The following is a 17,887-nucleotide window of genomic DNA, read 5'->3' as shown; positions in this document are numbered from 1 at the left end:
GAAGAGCAAATTGTGTCCATTATACTGATATCAGGGCATCTGTGTGTACTTTTCCCAAAAATAAAATTTAAATTGCACCCGAATAGAACATGCAATACTGGATAAATCACCATGAGATCTTTATTTCCAGAGCTTTTGCTTGCCTGCTGATATAATTTTATCAACAGAAAATAGTTACCTGTTTTAGGGTGGGTGATAAGCCGATTATCTGACTTCAGAAGAGAAGATAGGTGATAGACATCCAGACAGTAAATAGTACTTAGCAACATGAAAGATAAAGATAGGCTAATAGAGAGCATGGAGAGATTGATGTTTGCAGTGAAGTCCTTACTGAGATAGCACTGTTTTAGTTGGGATGTGAGCCATGAAAATGAGGCCACCATAAAGATATTTGAGGGTAGTGTGTTCTTTGTAAATTTCTTCAAGTCAAGCAGAGAATCTCTGAGGTAAGAGTAGGATTTGTTTGTTTAGAAGACAAAATGAAAGCACCATGAGACTTATATTTTCCAGTGGTGGTGGGAATAAGAATTAGTTTGGAGAGAAAGACAACTCGTACATAATGAAAAATTATTAAATAAAATATATGAGAAAGAAATTAGACTTCTAAGCAGAGATATTTGGATCATTATAGTGTTTTGAATGATATATCCCTTCCCACAGGCTCATATATACGAATACCCTGTGCCTAGTTGAGGGAACTCTTTGGGAAGGATTAGGAGTTATATTGAAGAAGATTTGCCACTAGGATGGGTTTTAAGGTTTCAGAAGACTTTAGTCTAAAGCCTGTGAATCAATATTTAAGCTTTCAGTTACTGTCACAGCACCATGCATGTCCACCAATTGCCATGCTCCCTATCATGAAGGTCATAGACTCTAAACTTTTAAAACTATAAGTCCCCAATAAACTATTGCATCTATAAGTTGTCTTGGTCTTGCTGTCTAATAAAGACAGTAGAAAAATAACTAAGACACATACACAGACCCACAAACAGACCGACAGGCAGACAGACAGACAGACAGACACACACACACAAACACACACACTTTGGTTTTTTATTCAAAACTAAATGAAGGAAAAGAAGGAAGTTCAGGAAAGGTGACAATTGCTAATGCAATTATCACATTAGAGGTTATAGTAAGTGAAGGAGCTTGTGAGGACACGACAATTAGAGGGAAAGTATAAGTGTAAGGTGTACTTTTGATTATTTCATAAACAGTTGGATGAGCAGTGAGTCCTGAAGAGATTAGGGACACAAGGAATATACCTAAATATAATAAGGATGACCTATAGCATGCCTATAGTTAAAATCAAATTAAAGGGAGAGAAACAAAGAGCAATTTCACTTAAATCAGGGACAAGACAAGGGTGTCTACTCTCTATATACCAATTCAGTATAGTATTTGAACTCTCAGCTACAGAAATATGACAACTGAAGGAGATCAAGGATGCAATTTGTAAAGGAAGAAGTAGAATTATTGTTATTTACTGTGATAGTATATGTATAAGTGTCCCTAAACATTCCACTAGGGAATTACTACAGCTGATAAACTCTTTCAGCAAAGTAGTTTCATGTAAGATTAAAATTCCCCAAGTCAGTATTCATCCTATATACAAATGACAGGAGATCAAGAAAAAAATCAGAGAAATAACATACTTCACAATAGCCTCAAATAATATAAAATACATTAGAGCAACTATAACCAGGCAAGATTTGAATGATAATATCTTTTTTCAAAAAAAAAAAAGGAATTGAAGGGGATATCAGAAGATGGAAAGATCTCCTATACTCATGGGTCATTAGAATTAACATACTGAAATTGTCATTCTATCAAAAACAACCTACAGATTCAATGTAATTCCATCAAAATTCCTTCAAAAATTCTTTACAGACCTTGAAGGAATAATTCTCAACTTCATGCGGAAGAACAAAGTACTCAGGTTAACTAATATTGTCCAGAACTATGAAAGAACTTCTGGAAGTATTGGCATTCCTGATTTCAAATTGTACTACAGAGCTATAGCAATAAGAACTGCATAGTATTGACACACAATGAGACACACTGATTAACAGAATCAAATTGAGACCCAGATATAAATCCAAACACATATGGACACCTGAATTTTTATTTAAAAATAAAGTCAGAAATACAATATGGACAAAAGGCACAACCTTCAACAAATCGTACTGCACAAACTGGATATCTACAAAAAATATAAACAGATTAATATTTAAATATTAGCCTTTGGATAGATACCTCATGATTGAATAGCATTAGCTGAATAAGAAGAGGGGGAGAGATCAGAGAAACAGTCAGATATCTATTCTGTGTCTCCTATCTTTTGCCGGTGTCGTAACACACAGCTCTATCATCCTAAAGACCATCATTACACGTGGCTTCTTGAACTCAGGAAAGCATAAATAATCCTCCTTTCTTTATAAGAATAACCTACCTTGGGGATTTTATTAGCAAAGTAGACTAGTGTAATTGAAAGGGCTACTATTAGATATGGCACTGCTAATACAAGGACCCATCCAATCCCGTACCTCAAAGGTCCTCAGGAAGTCCTGGTGTGCTGTAAAGCTCTCTCCATCTAATTAACAATGGTGAACAAGCTGTTCTAGAACTACATCTCTTGCCTTTAAAAGAACTGTATACTTAGAGAAGGCTTAAAAGATGTATCCATAGTATTTAGACTCTCCCTAACATTTTGTTTGTGTGCATAGTAACTATAGAGGATAACGGAATATCATGCTTTCCTATAACTTGTATCTTGTTCTTACTCCTAGACTGAGCTAAGCCTCTTTTAGTAACCCATGTAATGATTGTGACAATGTCCTAAGTGATTTTTGTGGATTAAAAAAATGAAGATGTTTACAGCCATACTGATGTCTAAAACAGTTTCTATTCAACTAATTTCTGGAAAAAATATCTCCAAAAGATGAATGTAAGATTGCAAAACAAATAAACACACAAACAAAAATGGAATGAAGATGTTTAAGGCTGTACTGATGATTAAAACAGTTTCCATTCAATTAACTTCTGGAAAATTTTCTCACATGTTCCAAAAGAGGAACCCATGGCAAAAACCCAAAGTAAAGATACACTGAGGCGATGCGGGGATCAAGCTTCTAGTGTTCTCAAGACCAATATACATCTGTTTACAACATGGATGACCAAACACAACAATGAGCTTTTCTGGACTTCGACCATCTCGAAATCATGCAGAACAACCAGAGACTTTTTGTGTAACCAGATATTTCTTTCAGGAATGGTGAGTCAGTAACATGGGTTATTTTTCCTCAGAATATATGTTGTTCCCTTTTAAATTTTTACATTACAAAATCCATCTATTAATATACCTATAACTTTTAAAAAACCTTTTGAAAAACTAGGTAATCTTAAATCTGGGTATACCTCTAAGATAAATAAAATGAGTTACTTCATGAAAAGTCTTAGAATATTTATTAAACCTGGCCTAGTAATAAAACAGTATGTGCACTTCTCATGAAGTATAGGTTCTGTCCTACATTAATGAGTATATATACTCTCTATCTTTTTCTAAACTATCTATAAATTTCTTATAATGAGATTTTTCTGAACTCAAGACAGCACAATGTATAGAACCATATTCACTGAACTCTTGACATTGGATGTAAATGCATTAGTACCTCCATTTACTTCATAAAAATATCATTTACATTTATATTGTGTTCTAAAAGCTATTTGTTATCACAAATGGGATTCTTCTCTCTCAGTTTTAAGTTAGGAATCAAGATTGAGTTTCTATACCTATAGCTATTTCCTTTCTTCTGTTACCATGGAGAAATATAAAATTTGTACCTACATAGCATGTCAAATACAAAGTCTACTAAAGTTTAATTAAATTTATAAGTGCATAGTCAGATATGCAAAGCCAGATAGCCAAAGGACAATATTCAGTTCACTCAGTCTTTTAGAGCGGCGTATAATTGGATGATTGATACTTGCAGTGTGAGAACAGTGTAGGCAGTCAGGGCTGAGGAAACAATTCTGAAAATGGTCTGTCTCGTGACAATACCTTTGGAAGGTCCTTTCCTTATCTCTGAGAAACTTCTTTGACTTTTGTCATACAGCATGTTCAAAGACTTTTACCATGAGACTGTAATTGTCTGTCATGTTTCTTCATAAAGTCACCAAGGGTTTGTGTTGTTGTTGCTGCTGCTGCTGCTTTTTTGTTGTTGTCTTTTTATAATGTACTTTTTCTTTTATTGGATATTTTTTATTTACATTTCAAATGTTATTCTCTTTCCCAGTTTCCTAGACATAAGCCCCCTATCCCATCACCCTTCCCTTCTTCTGTAAGGGTGTTCCCTTCCCATCCTCCCTGACATTCCCTTACACTGGGGGTCCAACCTTGGCAGGACCAAGGGCTTCTCCTTCCATTGGTGCCCAACAAGGTCATCCTCTGCTACATATATTGCTGGAGCCATGGGTCAATCCATGTATAGTCTTTGAAGCCACCAAGTTTTAAAACTTGCTTCCATTCACTTTTATGATTTTAGGTTTCAGGAAGGAAAAAAAATAGGAATGTTTGAATTTAAAATGACAATACAGACAAAATCATATTTCTGGAAAGAAACAATGGCAAGTTGATTGGAAATATTAATCGTCCAAGAGCCAGCTATGGAAATCCAATCAATACAATATGTCCCTCTACAGTTGCAAAATAGCAGCCATCTTGAGAAAGAGAAAATACTTCACTCTGGGATCCACGTTTCTGAATAGCATCTTTCTACTGTAAAGGGCAAGCCTACCTCAAACTATGGACTTCTAATGATGTGATCTCAAAGTAACATAGGACTCATCATAAAATTACAAAGGATTCAAGTCATATTACTCTATATCTTATTTCATATTGTATAAGCCATGCTTCCACAGAAAGCTAAGACAACTCCTGATATCGTCCCAGATTATGTATGGACATTTATTGTTCCACCTTTATTTATGGTGCAGAACTGTTTGGACAGCAACTGCAAATGAGATTCTTCCAGTTTTATGCATATGCTCCTGACAATCTTTTATAAATGGTTCAGTTCTGATTCTGGCCTCTTGGTTGTATTGCTTGACCTTCCTATCACTGGCTTCCAAGATCATTACAAAAGTGTCCATTTATATGGTTCACAAAGTCATGAGTAGTTATAGAAATACAGAGCTCGAGATAAACAGATCTGGGCTCAATTGTATCCTTATCATCTGAAATTCAAGCAGTCTTCACCATGGATTGATTAACTAATCAACAAATTATGAGGGTAATGTTTAGTTATTTTGGATAGTATGATAATTGAGTGAGATTATAATATATATATTATATATATATCTCCTAGTAATTCAGGATATTATGATGATATTCTTTTTGTTTTCCCTGTATTATGATATGCAATATCTTATTAAGACTATGGATAGTTTAATGTTTCAACATTGACTTAGAGCATAAGAATAATATTTTCTTCTATATGCCAATGTACAGTACCCTCTGAGAGTGTTGATTTAATAACTATATTAAAATAACAGCATTAGGCATGTTTGCAGCCTCATCTCTCTCTCTAATATATGTTTTTACACCTTTAGTGACAAAATTATTCATCATCTTCTGCATGCACAATAAAGAAGGAGGGGAGAAAATTACCTATGTCTTCAAATAATTTATAACTAACTGGAGAACGCAAATGGAGCCTGATACATTTACTTCTTGGTGAAGGTGAAAATTATACCTTTGTAAATGAAGAGGGAAAGAAAGCTCAGGCATCATCAATAGTAAAGAAACCACTCACCCACAAGCATGTCTGGAAACAGAAGTGTTTCCTTCACGATCATTCTTTTCAGGCAGAAGCCCAGAAGAAAACAAAAGAAGGCAGATTTTTAATCTCATCTATCCAAATGTATTATTTCTAACAATCTTACTTTCTTATTTCAAAGGAAAGTTATGCTGTGTGTGTGCATGTTCCTGTGACTGTGTCTGTGTCAGTCTATTTCTTTGTCCATTTGTCTGTCTATACATAGCTCATTTTTTAATATATTAGTTTACCTCTGTTGTCAAAAGGTACCTCTCTAAGAGTCATAACTGTCACCAAGGTCATCTTCAGCCCCTCAACAGGAACCTTCCCAGGTCATTCTAATTTTAGGTAAAACATCTGAACAAAACCTGGTAATCCCTAAGTGGGAAAACCACCAATACCTTAACTTCTTACAGAAACACCAATTCCTGAACAAGAAAACCCACCAATCCCTGAACAGGAAAACTCACCTATCCCTGAGCTCCACCATGCTCAGGACTTGAAATCCCACAAATCCTCATCCTGGAAATCTCTACCTTAGAAATCTCCACTCCCAAGAACCCTATTTATAACTCCCTGCTGCTGTCGACTCCCTTGGGAGCACTGGCACCTACTCCTGGATGCTTCCCTCCACACCCTGGACTCTCCAATAAATCTTTTTTATGAGCTTTGCTGCCTGATATAACTGTCTATGGAAGAAGACAAGAGCAATGAAGAAAAGAATGGAAAAAAGCAAACAAAAGGTGTAGCTGCTTATATTCTAATGCTAATTGTTTCCCAAGAAACTTTTTGCACAAGAACATTTGCACACAGCTTCTGGGAACCTTCCCCTAGTTGGTCCTGATTGGTAAATAAAAGATGCCAACAGCCAACAGCTGGATAGTACAGATAGAGGCCAGATTCGAAATTCCAGGTTTGGTACCCAGAGAAGAGGAAGGAGAAGGGAGGTCTGTCCTTTCTTTTGGAAGAGTAGAGGAGAGGGAAGATATCATACCTCAGAGAGTGCAAGACAGAGAGGCATAGCCACCATGTGAAGGAGCTGGGAGACTACAGCCCATAGGGCTTCCTAACTGAGTCCAGAGCAGCCAAGAGAGAACATAGAATTAGTAAATAATAACTCAAGATTAATCATATGCAGATAGGCAGTGATCCAGCTATTGTGCTCGTTAACACATTAAAATATAAAGGTTGTGTGTGTATCTTTCATTTTAGAACATAAACCATTTAGGTAGGTTGTGAACCCACTCCTGCTGAAATTTATTTAAATTATTCCTTCAACAAGAAGGAGCAAGGCTGAGGCTCCTGCACTCCTCAGCTCAGCTGTGGTTTCCTCCCCTGGGAGCTGCAATGCCTCTGCTGATGAGGCTTCTCAGACCTGTGTGTTTCCTGGACTTCTGAGGCTCAGGACACCTTCATATCTGAGCAGAAAGGCCATCAGCTCTGGTTATCGGTTCCAAGGTCCCAGTGTGCTTGATCTGTGGTGCATTTGACATATCCTGTATTCCTTTTGCACAGCGTTGCTTGATTGGCTTCTTGCTGACTCCGTCTTCTTATATGGTAGGCTTTTTGCTGATACTGCTATATCTTTCCTTTTACAAAAACTGTAGAAGATGTTCTAATTCTTAATAAACTTGCTTGACATAAAACATAGTTTGTGTAACATCTCCTAATCCCAGATTTCCTACCTTTCTCAAATTCTCATCCCCTGGCTGTTCCCTGCTAGAACCATGTCAATGAAGAGTGACCTGTTGGATCGGGTCATATTATGTTCTCCATTCTCAGACTTTTATACCTTTTGGTTATGATGTGTATCCTGTAGCCCATGACACCTTCAACTTGCTGTTGGGTCTGTCCTTGAATTCACCTGGTGCTGTCTCTTGGGTGCTAGGATTACAGGAATGCACAGCTACTTGTACTGTTTCAACAATATTTTCCATAATGTTTTATTTTTAAGAATATGGAATGCATATCACGAAATAACAACTTTTAAAGGAGTATTGTCTCCATAGGTGCCATTTTCAGTTTTACTTCCCAGAAGGAGCAAACCTTAGGGCATGAAAAGCAGTTGTCTCTCAGAACATGTGGCTTACAACATTTCAAATCACGTGCTGTAAAACAGGTTTTTCGGCTTCAACACAAAGCTCCCAGGTTCAAATCAACCAATTTACAAAGTCATTTGCAGTTCTTCGGACTTCTGGGTAATGTATCAGGTTCACAGGCATGGCCTTACCTCAGGTAATTACTGCCTGGACAGGGAATTTTAAAGGAGCAGAATAAATAGAGCCCATTTTAGACTGATGTCAACATTTGGACTGACAAATGGTGTTTTCTTCATTTTGATTTCTTAGTAGAAGGTAGACTACTAGATCATTTAAGGAATAAAAGATTAAAGGGAAAAGTCACAAACCTGAACGAGCAATCATCTAGCATTTCAGAAACTACACAAAGGCATGCAGACACAATGTACTAGTTTTAAAAATATCAATCTATGTAATATTGTTCTTAAAGCTTTCTCCTCATTTCTGCTAACTCACTTGTATCTGTATAGCTATTAGCTCAACCATTGAAACAATCTTGTTTTGTGTCATTTTAAAAACTAATTTCCATATATATATATATTTTTTCTTATTTCTTATCAGACGACATAACTGCCTAAAACTATAAGTTCCTTATCATTTAATGGGCAAAATCTAAGATTCTTATCAACCTTTCACCACCAGAATCTATATATTTCACCTTTCATTGGGAGAAAAGAATAATTATCCTCATAAAATCATTGTAATTGAAGATTTTTATATCCATGTGTTGAAAGATAAACCTTTTAAGTTACTTGCTAGATTCTCTTTTCCACATGTAAAGATAGAAAACAACTGTAAAATACTATCACGTAAGCAGCTGAGATAGTATAAAGTTTTCATAGTAAACTTGTCCCTTCATACCTCATTACTTCAATAAGGCCTTTTCATATACAAGGGACTGAAAACATTAATACTCTCCTGAGTTATATTAAATATTGTAAAACAGCATTTGATCATTATTCTCTTTTGAAAGTCAGCTACTGAATTTTCAGTGCACACAGATTGTCAAAGTATCCGGGGAGATGCTCAGTCAGAAAGTTCTTTCCGTATAAGCATGATGACCTTAGTTTGGCTCTCCATTACTCGTAGGTAAGGAGAAAGTTAAGTGCAAACATACTACCAGTTCTGGGAAAGTAAAGACAGGTAGACTCCAAACGCTGCTGTGTCAGCATTCTAGTCAGACTGCTGAGCTCTGGGTTCATTGAAGGGAACTTGTTACAAACAAGGTGGAAAATGACAATAAAGAACAAATTACATCCATATCAGGCTCCTGCACACATGTATGCATATGCATCTGCATACATCAATGTAGATAAGCATATCATACACGCATGTCTACCATGTACACATGTACAGAAAAATAAATCCGAGAAACACAATCACCAACTTGTTAGTGTTTTTGTTCCTGTTGCTAAAATTTAAAATTCTTTCCTGTTAGTTTAAACAGTTTCCTCCTTCTTGGTGCCAGAGAGCAAATCCTTTTGAAATTCCATTCCAAATACTCACTCTACCGCTGAACGTCTTGAACTGGACCCGTGATGAGTGGACGATCAGACATTCTGTCTCTGGCCTTCCGGTGAAGCAGGGAAGGCATCTAGCGAAGTGACAGGACCAGAGGTGATACAAGATGATGGGATGCGGGATTCAATTCTACACCGTCCTCGCCTGCTAAATTGCTAAACGGTAGAACAAAGAATCCTATGTGCAGTCTAAACACTTACTGTACATTGTTCATAAATTGTAAGCACTGATAATTCTTGTTATTTCCATTTGTATTCTATAATGCTATAAAACAGAACAAATGAGTAAGGGAGTAAATGAATATGAGCCACTATTCTTTTAAAAAATTGAAAAACCTTGTTTCTGTATGTTCCTGCCCAAAATTGCATTGTTCAAATGTCCATTAAATATAAATTACTAGTTTCCTGAAGTATATCTTACAATAATTAGCAGAGAATGGACCATTCTTCTCTGTACATTGTGCAATGTCATCATAATGTGTTAGGGGTATTTCAACTTACTAATGCTTTCAATATCTTTGTTCCCTTTATATTGGTCTCATTCCCTAGCTATAAATTTGGTATGATTTTATCCTTTCTATTGCTTTTCCGTGCAATATAATTATTAATTTAGCAATTATGTCTGCAGCTACATGTATAGACCATCAAATTTCTTATTTCTCTTTTGAGATGTATATCCTTTTTTAAGTGATTGACATTGATCTCAGGGCCAATAGCACTATTACATGTCTGAGCAAAACGTAGGCGACAAATATTATTTTTGTTAAGCATTGCATAGTCTCCCTATACCATTATCCCAGAGCACTCCAGGACTTGGATAATGTTAGACAAGAAAATCTACAGCAAAGCCATGAGGAAATGTGTTCATAGAACTGGAGTTGAGGAAACGTAGTGGAAACCTGGTCTGAGCAGAGCTGAGTCATTCTCTGTGTGTGATTTTGTGGATGACCACAAAACTCTGAATATTGACTTGGATTTACAGATACAACTTAGGAAATACTGAAGATTAACCATGTAATATCCTCTTGTTTTATTTATGTGAACATGAAAATTAAAAAAGAAAACCTGGAAGAATATTTTTATTGTGTTCTTGTCTATTAATTCTACTTGACATGTGGAAACTATTATGTCACAACTATGGTAGCTAATGCACCCTGTGGTTGCTACATTTATTTAATATGTATTATACTTAATGTAGTTACTAACATTTATTGTTGGATTTATTCTTCACAGCAAATGTTATAAATAAACTTACTCTCACCTCATAAGGCATAAAACTGATGGTTAAGTATATTAAAGACTTACTCATGACTAACTAACCATAAAATGAGAAATAGAGCATTTGAAAACAGGCTAACAGATTCAGGTTAAAGCCATCTTTATACTTTCATGTTTTATAAGAAACTGTACAATTTATGAATATGAAGGTAGTCACACACAAGCAACAAAGGGAAACAGTTCTTTCTCCATGTGTCTGGGGAATGGACATAACCTTAAGTTTTTTACCTTTGGAATATTAAAGAGAAACTCTCTTTACTAACACATGTGTTACATTATAAAAAGAACAGACTATGCTGATTCAAAGAAACTGCTTTCAAAACACCCACAGCAATTTTTTATACAATGATACTAGAGTACCAATTATTCTATTAAAAGATACTTTGAAATTAAGAAACTGTGTAATATAGTGATTCATGAAAGATATTAAAGTTTAGAAACTAATGTGTCATTTTGTAATATTGCAAAAGCACTGTTTCTAATAAGTGAGGAACAATGGCTGATTGATATAATGATACTAGCATAATAAGATATCTGGTAAAACAAAAATAATTATGGGTCCCAATATCATAAATTGGAATAAAAATATTTTTCTTAACCAAAGAAATTACAAAGCATGAAAAAAGAATCTTGGGAAAGCTTTTGAAATTACAATTGTCAAATATTGCTCAAAACCCCCTATGAAATACACTTATAGATTTAACAAAATATAAAAACATGTACTTTAAAATCAATTTATCCGAAAGAAAATTAGCATAACATTTATGGTTGAGGCTTAGTTTTGTTATAAGAGTCCAGGAAACAAGAAAAGAAATAGTATTCTTTTGATTTTTTCTTTGAGATAGTTTCATGTACATATTATCAATCCATCCAGGTTGGACACTGAATTAGTCATCATATTGGTCATTAAATTAGAGTAGTAATAGAAACCGACATGAGTAAGTGAAGACCTCAGCTTAATCTTTCAGAAGATCTAACCTTGGGAAGATTTGTGGGCATGAAGATTATATGTTTCATTGGGAAATTCAAATTAAAATGTCAATGAAACGCATACTTACTAGAATTACCAAAACCCGGGTCATTAGACTACACACTTTGTGAAAATATGGAGCGACAAGAATTTCTATTGAGGGGGGCATGTACAAAGGTGGTCAGGCTTGGAAGACAAATCTTTTATCTATTTCATACAAAGCCAAATTTGGGCTAAACTATTTAATTGGTTGAGGAAACACTTCTGTCTACAGAAAGTTCAATGAAGCCTTACTTATTCTTGATCAAACATAGAAATATACATAATGCACCTAGTGAGGGCCTAGTAAGTAAATAGATGAATGGTGATTCACCTCAATCATAGAATATTATTCAGCACTGTAAATAAATGAGCAACAAAGCCAGAAAACCTAGAAAACTCACATGCGCATCACTAGGTAAAGTGGTCAATTTAAAAACATTGCCATACTATGTGATTACAAATATATGATATTCTAGAAAAGGGGAGACTCTGCATGCAGAACAAAAAAGATTTTGTGTTGTGAAGACTTAGAAATTTAGAGGGCCCAATTGTCAGGGATTTTGAGGTTAGCACATAGAACTTACTTTTTGTTAGCATAGTGAAATTACTCTCTACAACTTTGCAATGAAAGCTACATATATGAACCCATAGAACATTCATGACCAAGACTGAACTCAAACTAAAGACTTTGAGTGATGATATGTCAGTATAGGTTCATCAATTATAACATAAAAATCAGTTCGCCCAGAATGTTGTTTCAGGAAATCCTGTGCATAAATGTGGGTGAGGGATATAGGTAACCCTGTTTTGAAATAATGTTCTATTTGGTTTGGTGAAGTGATTCTGCAATTTGGATGAAGTAACTCAATATTAACATTAAACTAACATTAACTAACTGCATGTCTACATTCTTCAAAAAATTTTGAAAATTGAGTGATCTGGGTTGCGTTTGGTAATTTGGTAAAAGAGAATGTATAAATATGTCAAGACAATGACTATGGCTAGAAGAAAACATAAGGAAGATAGTTTATTAACTTGATCGTTGAAGAATGCCATAGGCAGGCTTGGGGAGAAGAAGACCCAGAAAGAAGATTAAGACACTACTAAAAGGTCAATGAAAACACAACTTGAATACAAAGCCAACTAAAATAGCAATCTCCTACCCATGCCAACAATTCAGAAGGGCGCATGAAAAGTAGATACTCCGTAATGTAATTAGTGACCTTGCAAAGAGTCTTTGCATGATGATGAGCCAAAATTCTTAAAGCAACCTGAAAAAAGCTGAAAGGATAAACAGTGAGACGTTTTCTCTTCTTTTTTTTTATTGGATAATTTTTATTTACATTTCAAGTGTTATTCCGTTTCCAGGTTTCCCATCCATAAGCCACCCCGTCCCTCTCCCCTCTTCTTCTATGAGGGTGTTCTCCCTCCCCAACCACCTCCCCTCCCTGCCTCCAACCCTGCCCTGACATTCCCCTACACTGGGGGAGTCGAGGCTTGGCAGGACCAAGGGCTTCTCCTCCTATTGGTGCCCAACAAGTCCATCCTCTGCTACATATGCAGCTGGAGCCATGGGTCTGTCCAAGTGTACTCTTTGGGTAGTGGTTTAATCCCTGGGAACTCTGGTTGGTTGGTATTGTTGTTCTTATGGGGTTGCAAGCCACCTCGGCCCCTTCAATCCTTTCTCTAACTCCCCCAATGGGGACCCCATTCTAAGTTCAATGGTTTGCTGCTAGCATTCACCTTTGTGTTTATCATGCTGTGGCTGAGCCTCTTAGAAGACAAGTGAGAAGTTTCCTGTGTACCTCAGGAAGATACAGCTCAGTGCAATGAAAGAAAGGTCTTTGAAAACACTGACAATTTAAAACAATAGAAGCATAATAGTAGTGACAAGAATAATCTAAATGGAATGGTATTATTTACAGTATGGTGAGAAGAGAAAAAACTTGCAGATACAACAGCACAACGCCATTTAGTTCTAAATGGAAGGGTTTAACCTTCATTAGGGTTATGAGTATTTTTCATTGTCAGAGAAAAGAAGGCAGAGAATATGAACACAGATGCTGTGAAGAGGTGCTTAGAAGAGCACTGGGGATTCTCTTCTGATCCTCTTTCACAGTGAAGTAAGGTGCTCATTTATATCCTGAGTAAATATTAGAAAATACGGAAGTTCAAGCAGAGACAGCTAGGTATAACAGTGAGAATGGAGACTGGGATTGCGATAGTGTGATATTAGCCAACACTAGTGTTTCTGCTGAGGTTAGTCATCGGGATTAAAATAAGACCTGTCAATGAACTGGAAGTTTTCTTTAGCGAATTTTAGTTGTACCAAATTGAGTTTAAGAAATATGAGATTTTTTTCAAAGGCCTATAATTGTAACTGAGGGAAGGCCATAGTGGTTACAGACATATGGGAACATAACTGTGTATGTTGAATTGAGTAATTTCAACAGATACAGATTCGAATGGGGGGGGTCTCATGGAGCGACCATAAGGAAAATTAATAGCAAGTAATTCTAATATTTATTGTACTGGGAATATTTGGAATCAGACTTCTATATGTCATAATCTAGAACATGGGAGATACATATTTATGTGCGTTGTAGGAAGAGACAAGGCCAGCGTTAGGGCATAGCCACACTAGTGAAGAGGTGATATAGAGGCCATGTTCCCCTGGAGTGGAGAGATTATCAGCTGAAGGGCAGGGGTCAAGAAGGTGACAGCATGATGATTAAATGACATTAACATGATTGCATGTTAAGATATTGAAGTCAATAGACTATTTATAGATATCACAGGGAGAGTCGATGAATCACACATAAAATAGAAAAGAAATAAACGACTTCTATGCTACAGAAGACCACATTAGTAGATTAGTATGAGAGTGCATTGCATGTAACAATTGAGGACATTCATGAGTGTGGAGGAGAGCTGTGTAGGAGGTGCTCTTGGGCAAAGATGCTTGCTTAGCTGGTCCTTTTAACAAAGGGAGGAATAAGGGGAATGAGGCATACAACTCCTTCTGCCATTTACCTGCTTGCCTTTGGCAATGACCTTTACTCCACCAGAAGGACAACAAACTGAAACTCTGAAAAAGAACACACATGCACACGCACATGTATAATTAAGGAGAGAAAAATTATCCCTAGTCTGTGTGTGTTACCCCAAGTATTGACTGCTAACTCCTACCTAAAGCAAACAAAGTACTAACCCACTCTGCATCACGTCTCACATCTCACTGTATAGTTTTCATTTAATTTTGAGCATCATGTTTCAATTACTTTAAGCAAACTTAAAAGCATGATATTCAACTATGGGAAGCAGAGGACAAATGAATGATGTCATGATAAGAAATATAAGTAAATGTAACATGAGTCATAACTGCTCTTTATGTTGATTTGACTGGTGGTCTCAAGGAAAACCTTGTTGCAAATGAAGTACCACGAGTATCTTTCTTAATATGTATAAATAAAGTTATGAAGTAGAGCAAGTTTTCTAGATTATAAATAGAGAATAATATATGTATATTTCCTTTAAAATAATATTTTAATAATTCTTTGAGAATTTAATATACTTAACTTTTTTTTCAGTTCCTTCTTTTTATTAACTCATACACGACTACTTGTCTTCTGGTTTGTTGAAGCAGTAAGTCAGACAACACTTCCCACAGTAATGTCCGTCAAAGTGGCTACCCATGACAACTCCAGCACCATATTCATCAGAAGGACATTCCTGATGAAGTCGGCTGATTTTGCCATTTTCATCCACCTTATAGTGTTTCAGCACAGCCAACTTAACCTTCTTGGGGTTGGTGTAAGACTTCCTTTTCTTAGCGCCACCACGAAGTCTCAGCATGAGATGGAGCGTGGACTCCTCTTGAATGTTGTAGTCAAAGTACGGCCATCTTCTAGCTGCTTATCAGCAAAGATCAACCTCTGCTGACCAGGGGGAATTCTTTTCTTATCCTGGATCTTGGCCTTTACGTTTTCTATAGTGTCCGAAGGTTCAACCTCGAGCATGATGGTCTTCCCTCTAAGGCTCTTCACAAAACTCTGCATCGTGGCGTCGGCTCCACCCACGATGGCGGATTGGAAACGAATATACTTACTTTCGAATACGTTCATTCCCCCTCAATTCATCCCAGATCTACATTACTTTCCCACCCACGCAACTTCATGCTCTATTTTTCTTCCTCCCTCGATGCTACAGAAATAGTTGAAGGAGAAAGGCAGTGTAGAGAAAGTAAGCGTCTGTTTCATTACCATGCAGATATTTGTCCTATGTAGCTTTCTTTAAGGAAGAGTGTACCGGCATATTAATTTTGTGTCTTTTGTGTGTATTTCTGTCTATGTTGAAAACTTTTAGTATATTTCACATAAAATAATTCACTTAAAGCAATGATTATTGTTCCTTGTGTTCCTTTGTCATATTCTCAGGAAAATATGTTTCTTTAAGAAACTAATTTTAGCAGTGAGAGAAAGTCAATTTCTTCATTATATAATATGTTGGAACTATGAAGATCTCATTGAGTCTTTTAGTTTTAACTGAAGTGTTGAAGTCTTAGTTTTAACTGAGTCTTTTAGTTTTAACTTTACCAAAACATCCATTCATGAGTGCTTTATAACCTCATCTATGACACCAGGACATGGAAACCTCCATCTGCATTTTCCACAGCATCCTTACTCTTTTATATTTTAATGAAGTACACACGTTTTCTTTCTCCATCTGCTTTTTGGGAAATTTACTTTTTGCTTCCTGTTTCATTTTTTGATGAAGGACATTGGCAGCCACATGCTAACTAAACAAGAACATTGTGCAAAAAAGAACTAGGTACTATACGATTTTAGAGTAGGAAAATGCATCTGAAGTGAGTAGAATCTAAGAGTTTATGTGGTAGGCTCCTGGAGAGGCAGACATACACCTGAGACCTATTACAATAAACGACGACGCAGTGTTTTCAATGTCTGGCAGTATCCCCATCCGTATTTGGAAGGAGCCCACTTGTAAGTTAAGGGATATAATTCCATGTCTTGATCACTTAGATTAACACATTACTCTAAATGAAAGATTACCAACAAAGTATGTTCTTTTGTTTTCATCTTTATTAACTTGGGTATTTCTTATTTACATTTTGATTGTTATTCCCTTTCCCGGTTTCCAGGCCAACATCCCCCCAACTATCCCAAACAGTGGTGAGATGCTGCGCAGTAGGTGGCAGTGCCTCAACCGGATGTGTGGTTAGGCCCAAGGGCCTCTTCCGTCCTTGTCAAGGGGAGTGCAAACCTTCTCTCCTTTCATACAACACACAAAGTATGTTCTTTGAAAATGATATATTTCTAAATTTCTCCTATGTTGCTCAAAATATTTTAAAGTCATGATAAGTTCCTGTCCAACTTATTTCTTGATAGACTTCATCTATCTAAAATAATGGTTGCAGTAAGATTTACATACTGTAACATACTTTACTTTTCACATTCCTTTTAAAATTACATACATACATATCTGATGGTGCTACCGCAATAAATATTATACTCAACTGATGGAACATCCTAATCATATCTTCATAGTGTATTGCAGTTCTTTTTTTGTACCTGTGACTGAACTCCATTCATGGAATCACTTTGCAAGCTCATTTCTTTGAATACAGCTATAAGACACTGCATGCAAGAAGTGTTATGTTCTTCAAAGAGTCAGACAGAACAATTTGCAAATTCATCTGGAATAACAAAAAACCGAGGATAGCTAAAACTATCCTCAACAATAAAAGGACTTCAGGGGGAATCACTATCCCTGAACTCAAGCAGTATTACAGAGCAATAGTGATAAAAACTGCATGGTATTGGTACAGAGACAGACAGATAGACCAATGGAACAGAATTGAAGACCCAGAAATGAACCCACACACCTATGGGCACTTGATTTTTGACAAAGGAGCCAAAACCATCCAATGGAAAAAAGATAGCATTTTCAGCAAATGGTGCTGGTTCAACAGGAGGGCAACATGTAGAAGAATGCAGATCGATCCATCCTTATCACCCTGTACAAAGCTTAAGTCCAAGTGGATCAAGGACCTCCACATCAAACCAGACACACTCAAACTAATAGAAGAAAAACTAGGGAAGCATCTGGAACACATGGGCACTGGAAAAAATTTCCTGAACAAAACACCAATGGCTTATGCTC

The 17,887-nt window shown here is 36.3% G+C and overlaps 2 protein-coding genes, 1 non-coding gene and 1 pseudogene across 3 annotated transcripts in view; all 4 read right to left on the bottom strand.

Annotated features, from left to right (window-relative positions):
* Window positions 1-17,887, bottom strand: part of Erich1 (glutamate-rich 1) — a gene marked incomplete at its 5' end in the record, with an annotated part of 52,793,804 nt that overhangs the window by 45,512,123 nt on the left and 7,263,794 nt on the right.
* The window catches only part of Galntl6 (polypeptide N-acetylgalactosaminyltransferase-like 6), a 1,235,193-nt gene that overhangs the window by 589,517 nt on the left and 627,789 nt on the right, over window positions 1-17,887 (bottom strand). The window lies entirely within an intron of this gene.
* Rps27a-ps14 (ribosomal protein S27a, pseudogene 14) lies at window positions 15,275-15,803 on the bottom strand (annotated as a pseudogene).
* Window positions 16,889-17,009, bottom strand: LOC120097629 (U6atac minor spliceosomal RNA). The gene has a single exon (XR_015640573.1). It is a non-coding gene; the product is annotated as a U6atac minor spliceosomal RNA (small nuclear RNA).

This window comes from Rattus norvegicus, chromosome 16 (genome assembly GCF_021556685.1).
Source record: "Rattus norvegicus strain SHRSP/BbbUtx chromosome 16, alternate assembly SHRSP_T2T, whole genome shotgun sequence".
Lineage (NCBI taxonomy): Eukaryota > Metazoa > Chordata > Mammalia > Rodentia > Muridae > Rattus > Rattus norvegicus.
Note: the sequence above shows the minus strand (reverse complement) of the source record. Positions and strands in the feature narration are given on the sequence as shown.